Source organism: Anolis sagrei, chromosome 3 (assembly GCF_037176765.1).
Source record: "Anolis sagrei isolate rAnoSag1 chromosome 3, rAnoSag1.mat, whole genome shotgun sequence".
Lineage (NCBI taxonomy): Eukaryota > Metazoa > Chordata > Lepidosauria > Squamata > Dactyloidae > Anolis > Anolis sagrei.
Genome location: NC_090023.1, coordinates 17363260 through 17376698, shown reverse-complemented (window position 1 = coordinate 17376698; position 13439 = coordinate 17363260). Strand labels below are relative to the sequence as shown.

Genomic DNA, 13439 nt, shown 5'->3' with positions numbered 1-13439 from the left:
TTATGTCCACATAGCTGAGAATACTTAATTAAATGTGAATCATTTCTGAATTGACATGTTCTGGAAATCTTAAAAGCTTGATTCCTCTTTCAGATTAGAGACAGGTTAGAAGTAGTTGGAGAAAAACCTCAGAGTAAAATTTACTTGGGGAAGTATCTCTTATGAATGTTTAAAAGTTACTCCAGAGCAGTTCAGAGAGTGAAAGACAAAGCAGGATGCTGAGAAAAAGTCTTGTGGACGTTGCCATCGGGAGGTCACATGGCACTCGGAAAGATATCATGTCATGCAAGATGAAGTGCATCAAGGCAAAATTCTCTGGGGAGCTGACTTCAAATATGACAATGTGCCAAAGAGTGTGAAGTGTGAATCTTGTTGATGAGCAAGTCTGAACTACATTCCCGAAAGATGACAAGGAAAGAGATATCACTGTCATTTGCTTTCAGTCCCTTGATTGCAGCCAAATATGAGGCAACATGATAATTTCCTTTCTCCTGTTCTGCTGAATACTCTAGAGAGAACTTAACAAATTAATAAAATGTCACGAACAAAGCATTCAATAGGTTTTTTAAAAAATCTATAAAGATATAACAAAGAAAAACATACCAATTTGTAGGCTTTACTTTGTTCAGACAAAAAGATATCAATCATAGATGGATACAATTTATATCAATTTACAGAAGGAGAAAATAAATTAGATTGGGCACAATCAACATTTTTTTAAATGTGTTCTGCTTCCTGGTCAAAGAACTAAACACAGAAAGCACAATCCAGATGGCACTGGGTATATCTTTAAAGGTGCAAGAATTGGTAGAACTGGGGTGTATTGCACTGCTTTTAAAAACACTGAAAAGAAGAATCAGGGATTAACACAAATTCTTGCAATGTGAGATTTCATTCTATATAAAATTAACACGTGTTATTTTTTCAGGAATCAGTATTTTTAGCACAATGAAATTTCTGCACAGAAAATGTTGTTTTTCAGCAAAAGAAGTACCATGTGAATTTTGCACCACATAAGTCCAAAATAGTATTTAAAAAGAGCAATTTTAAAGTCATAGTGAGTATTGTTAGAATTTTTGTTGTTCCCTTCAAGATGGTGATGAAGTATATCTTTAAATATGAAACACAAAACCTTTCAATGTGGAGACTTTCAACTCAACATATTGAATCCAGTGAGGATGAACATAGATATGGGGCTGTTTTGAGATTTATCCACCTATGGAGGGAAAAAAAAAGAACTCAGAGGATTCTTTTTCTTGATTGGTTTTGGATTATTACAATGACTTCCCACAACTATGAGAATGCTTCTCCTGCTTCCATTAATGGATCATTTGTGAATGCTGGCTCAGGTCAATTGTATTGCTGACTGGCTAAATAGCAGGCTGCACCTGTGCAAAGTACCTGGTGTTATGACTATTCTTATCTGGAGCTGTACTCACCAAAATAATCCAGATTACTGTGTTTTGGAGCTGCCCTGGATATAGCATGGAAGTGATCTGGAGCCCCTTTTGAATCCATATGGCTGTCCAGGCTAACAGCACATTGGAGCCACTGCTGGCAATATCTTTTTTTTTAACCTGGCCAAAAGCAGCTCCCTGTCCAAGACTTGTTGGCTATATACTTTCTGATGAGCTCACAAAAGGGCACCCACCCATATATTCAGCAGAAGTGTTGTCACCAGCAAGACTTCTATCTGGTGACACAACAGAGGGTGAGAGTTTGACATGTGGACACTTGAGTGGAGAAGATGCATCCAAATCCAGCCATCAATACTACAAAAATATTAGGAGTAGTCTGGAATTTCCTAGAAACTCAGCGTAAGTTGTGGTTCCCCTCATGCCAAATTAACATTGGAAGTGGCACTTCTCCTACAAAACTAGCCCCATGTTATGTGGCTACAAAATGAGTCAATTTTAAGTGACCAATGTCAACATGGTTCTGTCACTCTCATCTCCATAACTTCTCAGCCTTTTGGCTAAGATCAAGTGTAGTATCTGTTCTTATGGAGCCCCCGGTGGTGCAGTGGGTTAAATCCCTGTGCTGGCAGGACTGAAGACCGACAGGTCGCAGGTTCGAATCCGGGGAGAGGCGGATGAGCTCCCTCTATCAACTCCAGCTCCTCATGCAGGGACATGAGAGAAGCCTCCCAGAAGGATGATAAACACATCAAATCATCCAGGTGTCCTCTGGGCAACGTCCTTGCAGACGGCCAATTCTCTTAAACCAGAAGCGACTTGCAGTTTCTCAAGTCGCTCCTGACACAACAAAAAAAAATCTCCATAACTGAATGTATTGATTAGAAATATTCTGGACTAGTTCTTCTGAAACTATACAATAGCACATATCAACCCCACCCTGCACCCCCAAGTGGGACCATTAATGATACTCTATTTGTGTCATGTTATTATATTTATAGAGTTTTGAAAAACTTATGGTGGACTTGTAGGTGATGACCTTTGAATTATTACTACCCTGTGGACCTGCACTTTGAGTGACACTGCCTTAATTTATTTTTAAAAGTTGAGTAAGTTAAATGAGAACACTTTCTGAAATTTTTGATAAATCTGGCTGAGGAATCAAGAGAAATTTTCACAGAGAGAATTTTCACAGCGGGAAGTATGCGTAGGCAGTTGGAAAGGCTCCCCTGACCATTCATTACAACTCTCCCCCTATGAAATTGAATGGAAGCAGTGCAAACACATATTACTGCAGGGGACCTTCCTTACAAATTGGAGCCAAGGAATGAGTGAGTGAGACAAATACCAATGACTTGACAGAGACTATTCTTTACTAAACTGGTTCTGCAAAAAACAAACAAAACAAAAACCTGAACAGAATGAATAGGAGGTGGAAAAGTAGAACGAGAATTCATAATACAAATTAAAAATTCACAAAGCACCTGGAACAGATGGGCTAGCTTCTGAATGAATTAAATAGAGAGAGTTAATGCTCCATTAGGAAATTTACAAGTTAATCATGGGGATATCCAAAAAGACAATCACTGCTTGATGAATGGAAAGAAGCTGTCAACTATCCAGTCAATTAAGGGATTTCAATTAGTTGTCAGAAACTGTGTTTGAACTGGGCATTTGGTGTTTGGTTAGAAACAGATTTGGAACAATATTTTTGGAATCTTTGTTTCCTGAATCAATTACCCCACTTTGTTGTAATGTAGCACTGCTAAGTTTTCAATACAATCAAATTAGGTCATTCACATATGGGCCTTAATTGCATATCAAAATATACAAAATAATCAATGTAAGGAAAAACGAATACTCAAGGAGCATAAGGCATGTAATATTCAGAATATAGTTCAGTGTATTCACATAAAGTGAAGTAAAAAGGAGCAAACGCTCTCAAACATAACAGTTGCAATACAGTCATCTAAAGTAAAATGAAAAAGAGCAACCGCCCTCAAACATTACAGTTGTAAGATCCTAATATATACAGGTTTCAGGAAAACATATACAGTAAAGACTATTTTCAAACAAGGTAAGAAGACAATGAATCATGAAGTCCAAAGTCCAAAAGAGAGTTCAATTAGCAGTAATATCCAAATGATGATGGAGCCCAGCTCTCAAGAGAAATCTTCGTAGGGAAAAATCCTACAGGGGTGCCCAGGTAATTTTATGTACCCTGTTTCAGGGACAAAATCCCCTTCTTCAGTAGTTGATAAACACAATGATTATTAGGCTCATGTCTAAAACACAACATAGAATAACAAGCAATTACCAGAAAATTTAAAGAAGTGAAGATAACCTATATAACAAATGGTTACTTACATAGTAATCTAATGTTTGAGAGTGGTTGCTCCTTTTCATTTTAGTTTATATGGCTGTATTGCAACTGTTATGTTTGAGAACATTTGCTCCTTTTTACTTCACTTTATGTGAATATACTGAACTATGAATTGAATCTTATATACCTTATGCTCCTTGAGTATTAGTTTTTCCTTACATAGATTATTTTGTGTATTTTCACATCCAACAAGTATTCTGGGATAGTGTATAGTAGCTTCCAATTCCATATCCCATAAGCATAGTGTAAATATTGTCATGTGGACCAATACTACATGACACTATATATCCTACTCCTTTACTGAAAGCCCTTGAAGCTTCACTCAACTATTCTATGCTTCATAGTTTAGAGCAGGATAGCTTAGAAAAGAATTTGCCTATGGTCCCATAACCAGTTTCAAAAAATCTTCCCAGACACCTGAAAGATCCTGGTAATCATCACTCCACATCTGGTTATCAACCCTTTCACACAGCCAACCCAGAATATCAAGGCAGATAATCCACAATATCTGCTTTGAACTGGATTAGTTCAGTGAGGATTTTATACAGCTGTGTGGAAGAAGCATAAAATGACTCCCTGAAACCTCCTGCTCACTGAAAAGCTCCATAGTCTCTTCAATAAATGAATGGATTTGGGTTCTGTAGAATGAGAGAGGAAACAGCAACTCCCTCAACAACCCCCCCCCCCAATTATAAACCCCAGAAGAATTTAATGGAGTGCACCAGAACGTTTTTGGCAGAGAAGGCTAAAGACTTTGTGAAAGTACAACTCCCATAATTCCGTAGCACTAAGGCATGACAGTCAAAGTGGTGTCAAACTGCATGCATCCTAGCATAGTACAGATGTACCCCAAGTGTACCCATTTTCTTTTTCCCCATCATGGAGTAGGCAAAGCTAATATTTCTATTGTTGGCTGATGTATTGCCTTGCCTGGAATGTAGGGGAAAATGACTCAGGATATTAAATGAGATTTCTAATCTGCAAGGAGGCATGACTATATGCTATGTGACAGAAATATCTCATAACCCTGCTGCTGAAATCATTTCCTTAACGAGCGTCCTGTTGTACTGCAGCCCTTTATGCCAACAGGCTAACAGAATGTAATCTTCCCTTAATAGTTGTTTTTGTAATGAGTCTACTCTTCTGTTTTGATATTTGTTGTTGTTAGTCAACTGTGACTTATGGTGACCCTATGTACAAAAGACCTCCAAGTTACTATCTAGAGAGACAGAGACAGAGGGAGCTTCTAGACAACGTCAGCCCTGCTCAGGTTTTGCAAACTAAGGGACATAGTTTCCCTGCGTGAGTCTTTATCCTCTACTGCATTATGATTTACCAAACATTGTCATCTTTCCCAGTGAATAATCTCCTCCCATTATATGGCCAAAGTACAATAGTCTCAATTTAGTCATCTTGGCTTCTAGGGAGATTTCAGATATCATTTTGTCCTTTTAGCATAGACTTACCTAAAACATGGATGGTGAACTGCCAATGAACAGTACCCCAGAATATGGTCCAAAGACTCTGCTCCTCCATTCTGACCAGAACTTTCTCGATCAATAAGGTAGAGTGAATCAGCTTCTTCAAGTGTCACAGCAGATCTGTGTATCAAGGGAGGGCAACTAAACCACTCCTCCTGAGTTCCTGGTGTGCTGAATGATGCCCTTACCACACAGATACTCAAAATATTTTTTCCCTAGGTTAATTAATCATTGCTCCAGTGGAACCTTTCGAAAAAAAAAATAATCTCTCCATGTGGTTAAGCCTGCTGCAGGAATTTCAGTCTGTAGCTCTTCTCCTGAAAATTGTCCTCCGCTAAAGAGCAAACAGTCTAAGAAAAAAAGCTTTGCCCAAAAGAAGCATATTCCCCTCTGTTCTAATTCCTTAGCTGTAATATGATTTTTATTAGGGAGTACTGGAGAAGGAAAGGAGAAAGAGAAAAAGTGAAGAGAAGGAGAAAAGGAGAGACACTAAGGAAAAATGTAAACCAAAGGAAGAAAAATGGGAGAGAGATATAGAGATAAAGATACAACGTAAAGGTAGTAAGAGGAAGAGAGAGAAACTAGAGGAAGGGAGGATGAAATGGAAGAAGAGAGAACCTGAGCAGCTCCACCAATGCCTGCTTCTGCCCTCACATATCCCCATTTCCCACGTCAAGGCAGTCCTCAAGTTGCAAGCATTCAACTAACAAATGACTCATAATTAAGGACAGCGGTGAGACAATAGGAAGTGAAAGAGGTATCATGGGGAAAAGGAATCTCCACTGAAACTTTGTCACTGATCCTTGTTTCCACAATCAGTCATTTTCTTTTCAAAATGCAATTATCAGAGGGACAGATTTATCTATCTGGAATTATACCTAAAAATGAACCTATTTCAACTTGCATACAAATTCAACTTAAGAACAACCCTACAGAAGCTATCTTGTTCATAACTTTAGGACTGCCTGTATGTGTCTGTCTGTCTATCTATCTATCTATCTATCTATCTATCTATCGAGACAGGGACAGAGACAGAGACAGAGGGTGCTTCTAGACAGTGTCAAAATGCAGGTTTTAAAAGCAGGGCAAAAATTCCCAGGACCCTACAGCAAGTCCATACAAAGACCTGTCAGTCCTGGGAAATGGTCCCCTGCCATACTCACACTTTCCTTTGAAACGGATCAAGATGGGGGGGGGGGGGGGACATCCAGCGGACTTCAAAAAAATTCTCTCAGAGATGTACTAGATCTCATATGCATTCATGCAGAGATCCCAATGTACACACAAGCAGATGTCTTATCTCTCTCTTCACCCAACTGCTAATTGAAGCTCTGTTTAATATTATAAGAAATAAATGAATGGTTGCAGAGAGTTCTAATTGCTTTCCAATTGTGCTTCCCTTTAGCCGTGGCTCCATTTTTGACGGCTCAACCAGCTGTTTCAGACTTTCAAAACACTTGTGCTGGAGCAGTCCACACAGGGAGATGGGAAGGAAGTCACATGTTTTGCATGACTGCAGGGATATACATTCACACAAAGGTGCACATTTTGGGGGACAGAATCAGATTTTAAGGGCACATTTTTATCATGTGCATTTCAGCTGTTTACCCAATCTCATTCCCCCCTTTCCCCTTTAGCCCCCCACACCTCCTTTTTATCCCGGTTACTTCTGAGTTTTACTACATGTGTCAAAGGACCCAGACACAAAAGAAAACTGTGTTTTTATTAAATGTATTAGAACACAAGTACTTCTTAACTTCTGACTCTATGTCCATAGACAAAAATCACAGGATTTTTTCATCATCGTTGTTGTTGTGGTGGTAGTGTGCCTTCAAGTTGTTTCTGACTTAAGGTAACTCTTCAGACAAACCCATCACAGGATTTTCTGTGACTTGCGTGTGTAACTCGCTGCAATGGGCTCCAGAGTCTTATCCCAACATTCAAACTGCTCTCTCTTTCCCCTATAAAGGTATATTATAATACATTACTTTAAAAAAAAACACACATTTTTCTCAGGTTGGACATCTTGTTCTAAAATTGTAAAGCAACCCAAGTTTGCTTAAAGTTTCCAGTGATGAGTAAACTCCCTCAGCTTGATCTGGAAATAGGACTAACATGTCAAGCTATAAAAGTAATATTAGATCATCTGGAATTGTAGCATGAAAGCAAGAAGTCCTGAACTATCTTGCTTGGTATTCATATGAAACATATAGGGGCTAAGACACGTTTTGATTATAAAGATGATGGAAATGCCTAAAATCAACAAATTATCAAAGTTGATAAATGAAAAAAAAATGAAAAAACTTATACAATTGGAAAACTTTTATAGCCTTTAGAAAGAAAAAGTGACAATACTTGCAGTTATTGAAGATTACATAGAACAGAAACAGAACTATATCAGAAATAGCTTGCATTTTGTAATATCGAGAAGATAACTACTGTATTGAAGTTTATGTCTTTAGGGAGGTATGTGGGAAGTCGTTTTTAAGTGCTTTTTTCTTATTGTTATTATTTGAAAGTATTTTTGAAGAGAAGAGAATGAAGGGGGGATGGATATTTTTTCTTTTTGGAGAGAAAGATAAGTTTTAAACAAAAAAGATTTATGATATAAGCAAGTAACAAGATATCAAGAGCGATTGATAATGTAAAACAATATGTTTAATGAAGGTTGTATTCAATAAAAATATTTCTAAAAAAGAAATGCACAGGTGTCATAGAAATTTTCATTTCATAGGATCCCTGAAGCCTACAAAACTGTTGCAATAACTTTCAAAATGCCCATGAAGTTCATGTTAGGTTGGATTATGATTCAAGCTGGATAAAGATGGGGGTGAGGATATACACATATGCTCAATATGGTTACATTCCCCCTTAGGACACAGGTGCACACACTGGGGGTCCTCCTGGACTCAGCACTGGCACTTGCATGGTGCCCAGGTGTTGGCGATGGCCAGGAGGGCTTTTCCTCAAGAAGCCTGATGTAGCCATGGTGGTCCATGCCTTAGTTACATCTAGACTGAATTACTGCAACACACTCTACGTGGGGCTGCCTTTGAAGACAGCCCGGAAACTGCAACTGGTGCAAAGGTTGGCAGCCAAGTTGCTAACTGGAGCTAATTATAGGGAACAGATGATGCCCCTATTAAAGCAGCTCCACTGGCAGCCTAAAAAATTCTGGTCCCAATTCAAAGTGCAGGTTATCACCTACAAAGCCCTAAATGGTTTAGCTCTTGCCTATCTTCATAACCACATTTTCACCTATGAACCAGAGCAGGCCTTAAGATCTGCTGAGGAGATCTTCCTCTTGCTTCACCACCGTCACAAGCGTGGTTGGTAGGGATGAGAGAGAGAGAGCCCTCTTGGTGGTGGCCCCTCGGCTCTGGAACTCCCTCCCCAGAGAGATTAGACTAGTCCCTTCTCTGTCCGCCTTCCACAGGGACTTGAAAACCTGGATGTTCCAGTGTGCATTTGATGATGCTTAGGTCCCTGTTCATAAACACCCAGCCCTAATTTATCAACAGATTGCACTCAGCACTTTACCCCCATCCCTGGTCCTATAGTCCACTTTTTGCACAAGTCCATGCCCAGTCTCTCAAATTCTGATCATGCCCATCATATTCCTGGTAACTGATTGTTGAGGTTTGTTTTTGATATATTTTAATGATGTTTTTATATCCTGATGTTTCTAATTGTTTAATTAGATTGTGATATGTTTATTATGTTTTAACTATGTTTTAGTTGATAAACTGTGTTGTTTGCTTTGGTCTTTGTCGTGCATGTAAGCAGCCCTGAGTCCCTTTGGGGAGATGGTGGTGGAGAATAAAAATAAAGTTGTGGTTGTTGTTATATGATTTTTTTTTTTAAAAAAATTGAAAACCTCCTTCTCTTGAAATTCTCCTTTATCACTGTGAACATGTTTAGAAAATTTTAATGTTCTGATGTAAGTTGAAAAGCTCTTAACAAGCCATACATGTTAGAATCAAACAAAACTGTAATTCCCAGGAGGCAATTCAATAATGTGCAGGCATGCATGCTGGAGAATTTTATTCCATCTGTGACTTAATTTGGATTTCCCTGCCTAATATGTGTACTAGATTTGACATTTCCTTGAATGTTGCAATGTAGTTGTTGGCTTTAAAAGTACAGTATGTACAAAAAGAACTATTTTAGAGAAAATTGGAAGCAAATCTCTTTCTTAGGAAATGAATCATATATTATGTGTATATTAGAGAAATATGCACAGAAAAGAGAGCATTAAGGGAAGTTGCATTCAAAAATGAATGAGAATTTACAGATATATTTTTTTAAAATGCAAATACTTGCACATAAAATGCATGGTGATTGGGCAGAATTGACTGGATATATGTGAAAATTTATTTATTTATTTATTTACTTTATTTGTATACTGCTGTTCTCAGCCCTTAGGCGACTCACAGCGGTTAACAACAAGAACAGCAAAAATTCAATGTTACCATAACACGGTATAAAAAGTTAACATCATAACATATTATAGAAAAGTATACAATTAACAATAATATACAATTAACACCAGTAGCCATTCGCTAGCGTCTCATCACTAAAAACATGATCCAGATTCGTCATCCATTGTTCCATTCCTATGTTCATTACATTCATTGCACTGACTATTCGAACACCTGCTCAAACAAACAGGTTTTCACTTTTTTTGTGGAATACCATTAATGATGGAGCTAGTCTAATGTCTGTGGGAAGGGCGTTCCACAGCCACGGGGCCACCACTGAGAAGGCCCTATCTCTCGTCCCTGCCAGCCATGCCTGGGAGGCAGGCGGGATTGAGAGCAGGGCCTCCCCAGAAGATCTCAAAGTCCTAGTGGGTTCATAGGCAGAGATGCGGTTGGATAGGTAGCTTGAGCCGGAACCGTTTAGGGCTTTAAAGGCTAATGCCAGCACTTTGAATTGAGCCCGGTAGCAAATCGGTAGCCAGTGGAGTTGGCGCAGCAGGGGGGGTTGTATGCTCCCTGCGCTCCACTCCTGTTAGAATCATGGGTGCAGAGCATTGGACTAGTTGAAGCTTCCGAGCCGTCTTCAAAGGCAACCCCACGTAGAGAGCGTTGCAGTAGTCTAAACGGGATGTAACCAGAGCGTGGACTACCATGGCCAAGTCAGACTTCCCAAGGTACGGGCGCAGCTGGCGCACAAGCTTTAGCTGTGCAAATGCTCCCCTAGTCACCGCTGAAACCTGGGGTTCCAGGCTCAGCGATGAGTCCAGGATCACACCCAAGCTGCGAACCTGCGTCTTCAGGTGACTCAGACCAGCTACTGACTGCTTTACACATACCCAGACCTGTGGCATTATCAACATTCCTGGCTGGTATTACAAGCCAAGAAAGAACACATGTAAATGCCATGCTCATTTTGAATTGGGCACCTAGAGGAGTTGTGTATCACCAGACACAATATTCCTGCATGTTTTTATTGTTAGGTAGAATACACACACTATACACACACACACACATATATATACTGAATGAGGCAACTGTGATGTCTCTATGTTTCCCTGATTCCAAAAATGGATGTTTCCCCACTGTCCCTCTTTGTAAACTGATGTTGTTTAATGCTATAAAGCACCATGTTTCACTCTTAAAACAAAACTGGTAGAAGGAAATAATATTTATTGCTCAATTTATTCACCTCAGTCTGCAATAATGTCTCAATGCATTATTCATAGGATTCACAACCCCCACCCTTCTCTTTTCATTATTCACAAATGTTTATAGAGCTAATAATTGGTGAATATTCATTGCACAACTTATTCAACCCATTTCTGCAAAAACAAGTCTAGGATAATATGAGCAGAGAAATCATTTTTCATTATCTGTCCAGCTCTAATGAAGAAAGTAAGAGGAAAGAAAATAACAGATCTGGCGGCGGTTGTTGTCTTAAGTGCAATATTAATTTGCAGCTGTATTTTCACATTGATACTGATAAATGGTAGCCCGAGGCATAAGGAAACCTTTCCTTGCAGGAAGAACCTGATGTGAAGAACCAAATCTCTGTACAGGTGACTCAGCGTCTAAAGAGGCTTGTGTCTCGGTTACACAAACACAGTGTTGTCCTCTACAAATAATGGTCCCTAAAAGCAACAACAAATTTGGGGAGTGTATGAGCAAATCATGTCTGGACTCTCCCTAGAAACCAACGCCACTTCCACACTGCCCTAAATACCAGGATCTTCTCCCAGATTATAAATCTATCCCAGATTATCTGGCCGTGTAGACTCATATAATCCAGTTCAAAACAGATAATCTGGGATCAGATCTTGGGATATAAGAGCAGTGTGGAAAGGGCCCAAGATGACTAAAATAAGGCTTTTTTTTACTTTGACCATATCATGAGAAGACATGACTCTCCAGAAAGGACAACAACATAAGGCAGAAGGCTGTAGACCAAGGGCACATCCAGACAGGCCCCAAAATGCGGACCTGTTGGGCTTTTACCTGAGGCCTCAAGTAAAAGCAAATCAATTCAGGAGAAAGCAGGTAAATAATAATATAATACATTTTATTTTTTGCCCCTCTTGAGGCGGGTTACAACATTGTAGAAGAAACTTTCACCTAAAAACATTCTTTAAAATAATCATACTAAAACATATTTCCTCAAGATGCATATTAAAATACACAAAACAGAGATAAAACATTAGGTGCACGTTTAAAATTTGTCATTACAAGTGTCTGAGTAATTACAAATCCAACAGTAGAAAAACATTGATTTGGAGCAAAGCAACATATTTGATTTTAAAAAATAATAAAAATAAGCACTCTGAGTATCCAAAAGATAATTTATCTGCCGGATGTTGCGGAATGGGGTAAACGTTATTAAGCAAGAAGCTGTGAACTCAGAGCAAGATCATTTTGTGCATAAAGGTTGTCCTTATAATGAAGCGAGGGAATTAAATTAGAGCCACATCAATGGACAGGGAGGTTATTAAATGAGCAGCAAAATTAAAACAGCTTCTCTGGAAAGCTCTAAACATCACAGGGAAAGGGAAGGGAACACAACTTGCATCAATAAGGGAGACTTAAAATAACAGGGTAGAAATGCCCACTAGCACAAAGTGTCACCAAAGGGTACTCTTTATCCCCTTTGCTGCCAAGACATGCCCAATTTAATCAGTAGCCAAGAGCACCGGACTGTTCTTTTGCTTGTAGGGTGCCCCCACTCCAAGTGGTGGCAAAGAGGCAGCAGTTGGCAAAGAGTTGTGCAAGATCTTTTGCCACCAAGACACAGTATCAAGTGATAGCAAGCAGTAGATGGCAACCTTTGTTTCTTCCAAGGAAAACAGGAGCAATTCAACCTCAGTGTGACTTATTGCAGATATCTGTGGGACTAAAAGGGTGATTTCAAGACAGTTTAAAGTTGATTAATTTGAATTACAGCTGGGCTATTTTGGTGGTGTAGATAAGTCTTCAGACACACATCACCACTCTTGAAACAACAATGGCATTGTAAGATGCTCAGAAAAGTGCTTCAAAGTTCCTTGGGACATAACACCCCTTCTGTTGCTGAAGTAGTCAGGATATTGGGTATCTCTCCCTGTGGTTTTGTTTGTCCTCAGTAATGTCATTGTGATAAATTTGATGACAACTTGACACTGATGTCAGTAATATAAGGGATAATTCAGCAATATGTGGGACAACTCCACAAAGAAGGAAACCAGAGGCTGCAAGACCTGAGCAGGGCTTTTGAGGATAATGTGACTTGGAGGTTTCTCATCCATAGCACCACCATAAGTCTAAGTTGATTTGAAGGTGGTTTGCAAGAAAGAATAAAGAGGGCTGGCCAAAAACAGGGTCAGACGATATGTTACAATTTAGATATTTTTGTGTTGTTGTGATGGGCGTTCTGCCAAGAAGGGTTTTTTTAAATAATTTTGACATCCCACTCAATCTCTTTTTTTAGCTTGAAGATTTTGAAAAGTAAAATTCAGTTTTGGCTTGATTCCCAGCTGAAGATAGAGGTACCAGTAGTCTTAAGCTAATCATTATGGGAAACATGGGTCCATCTTTTCTTGCAAATATTGTCTCTACATTGTAATTCATATATTAAGAGGATTTTATCACACAAGGCTGCTAAAGCACAAATATGGCAAAATAAAAGTGCCTTTTGATGGGGCTTATTTCA

At 39.0% G+C, this 13439-nt stretch overlaps 1 pseudogene; it reads left to right on the top strand.

Annotated features, from left to right (window-relative positions):
• Positions 1–1955: 1955 nt before the first annotated feature.
• Positions 1956–2037, top strand: LOC137096752 (U2 spliceosomal RNA; annotated as a pseudogene).
• The last annotated feature ends 11402 nt before the right edge of the window (positions 2038–13439 follow it).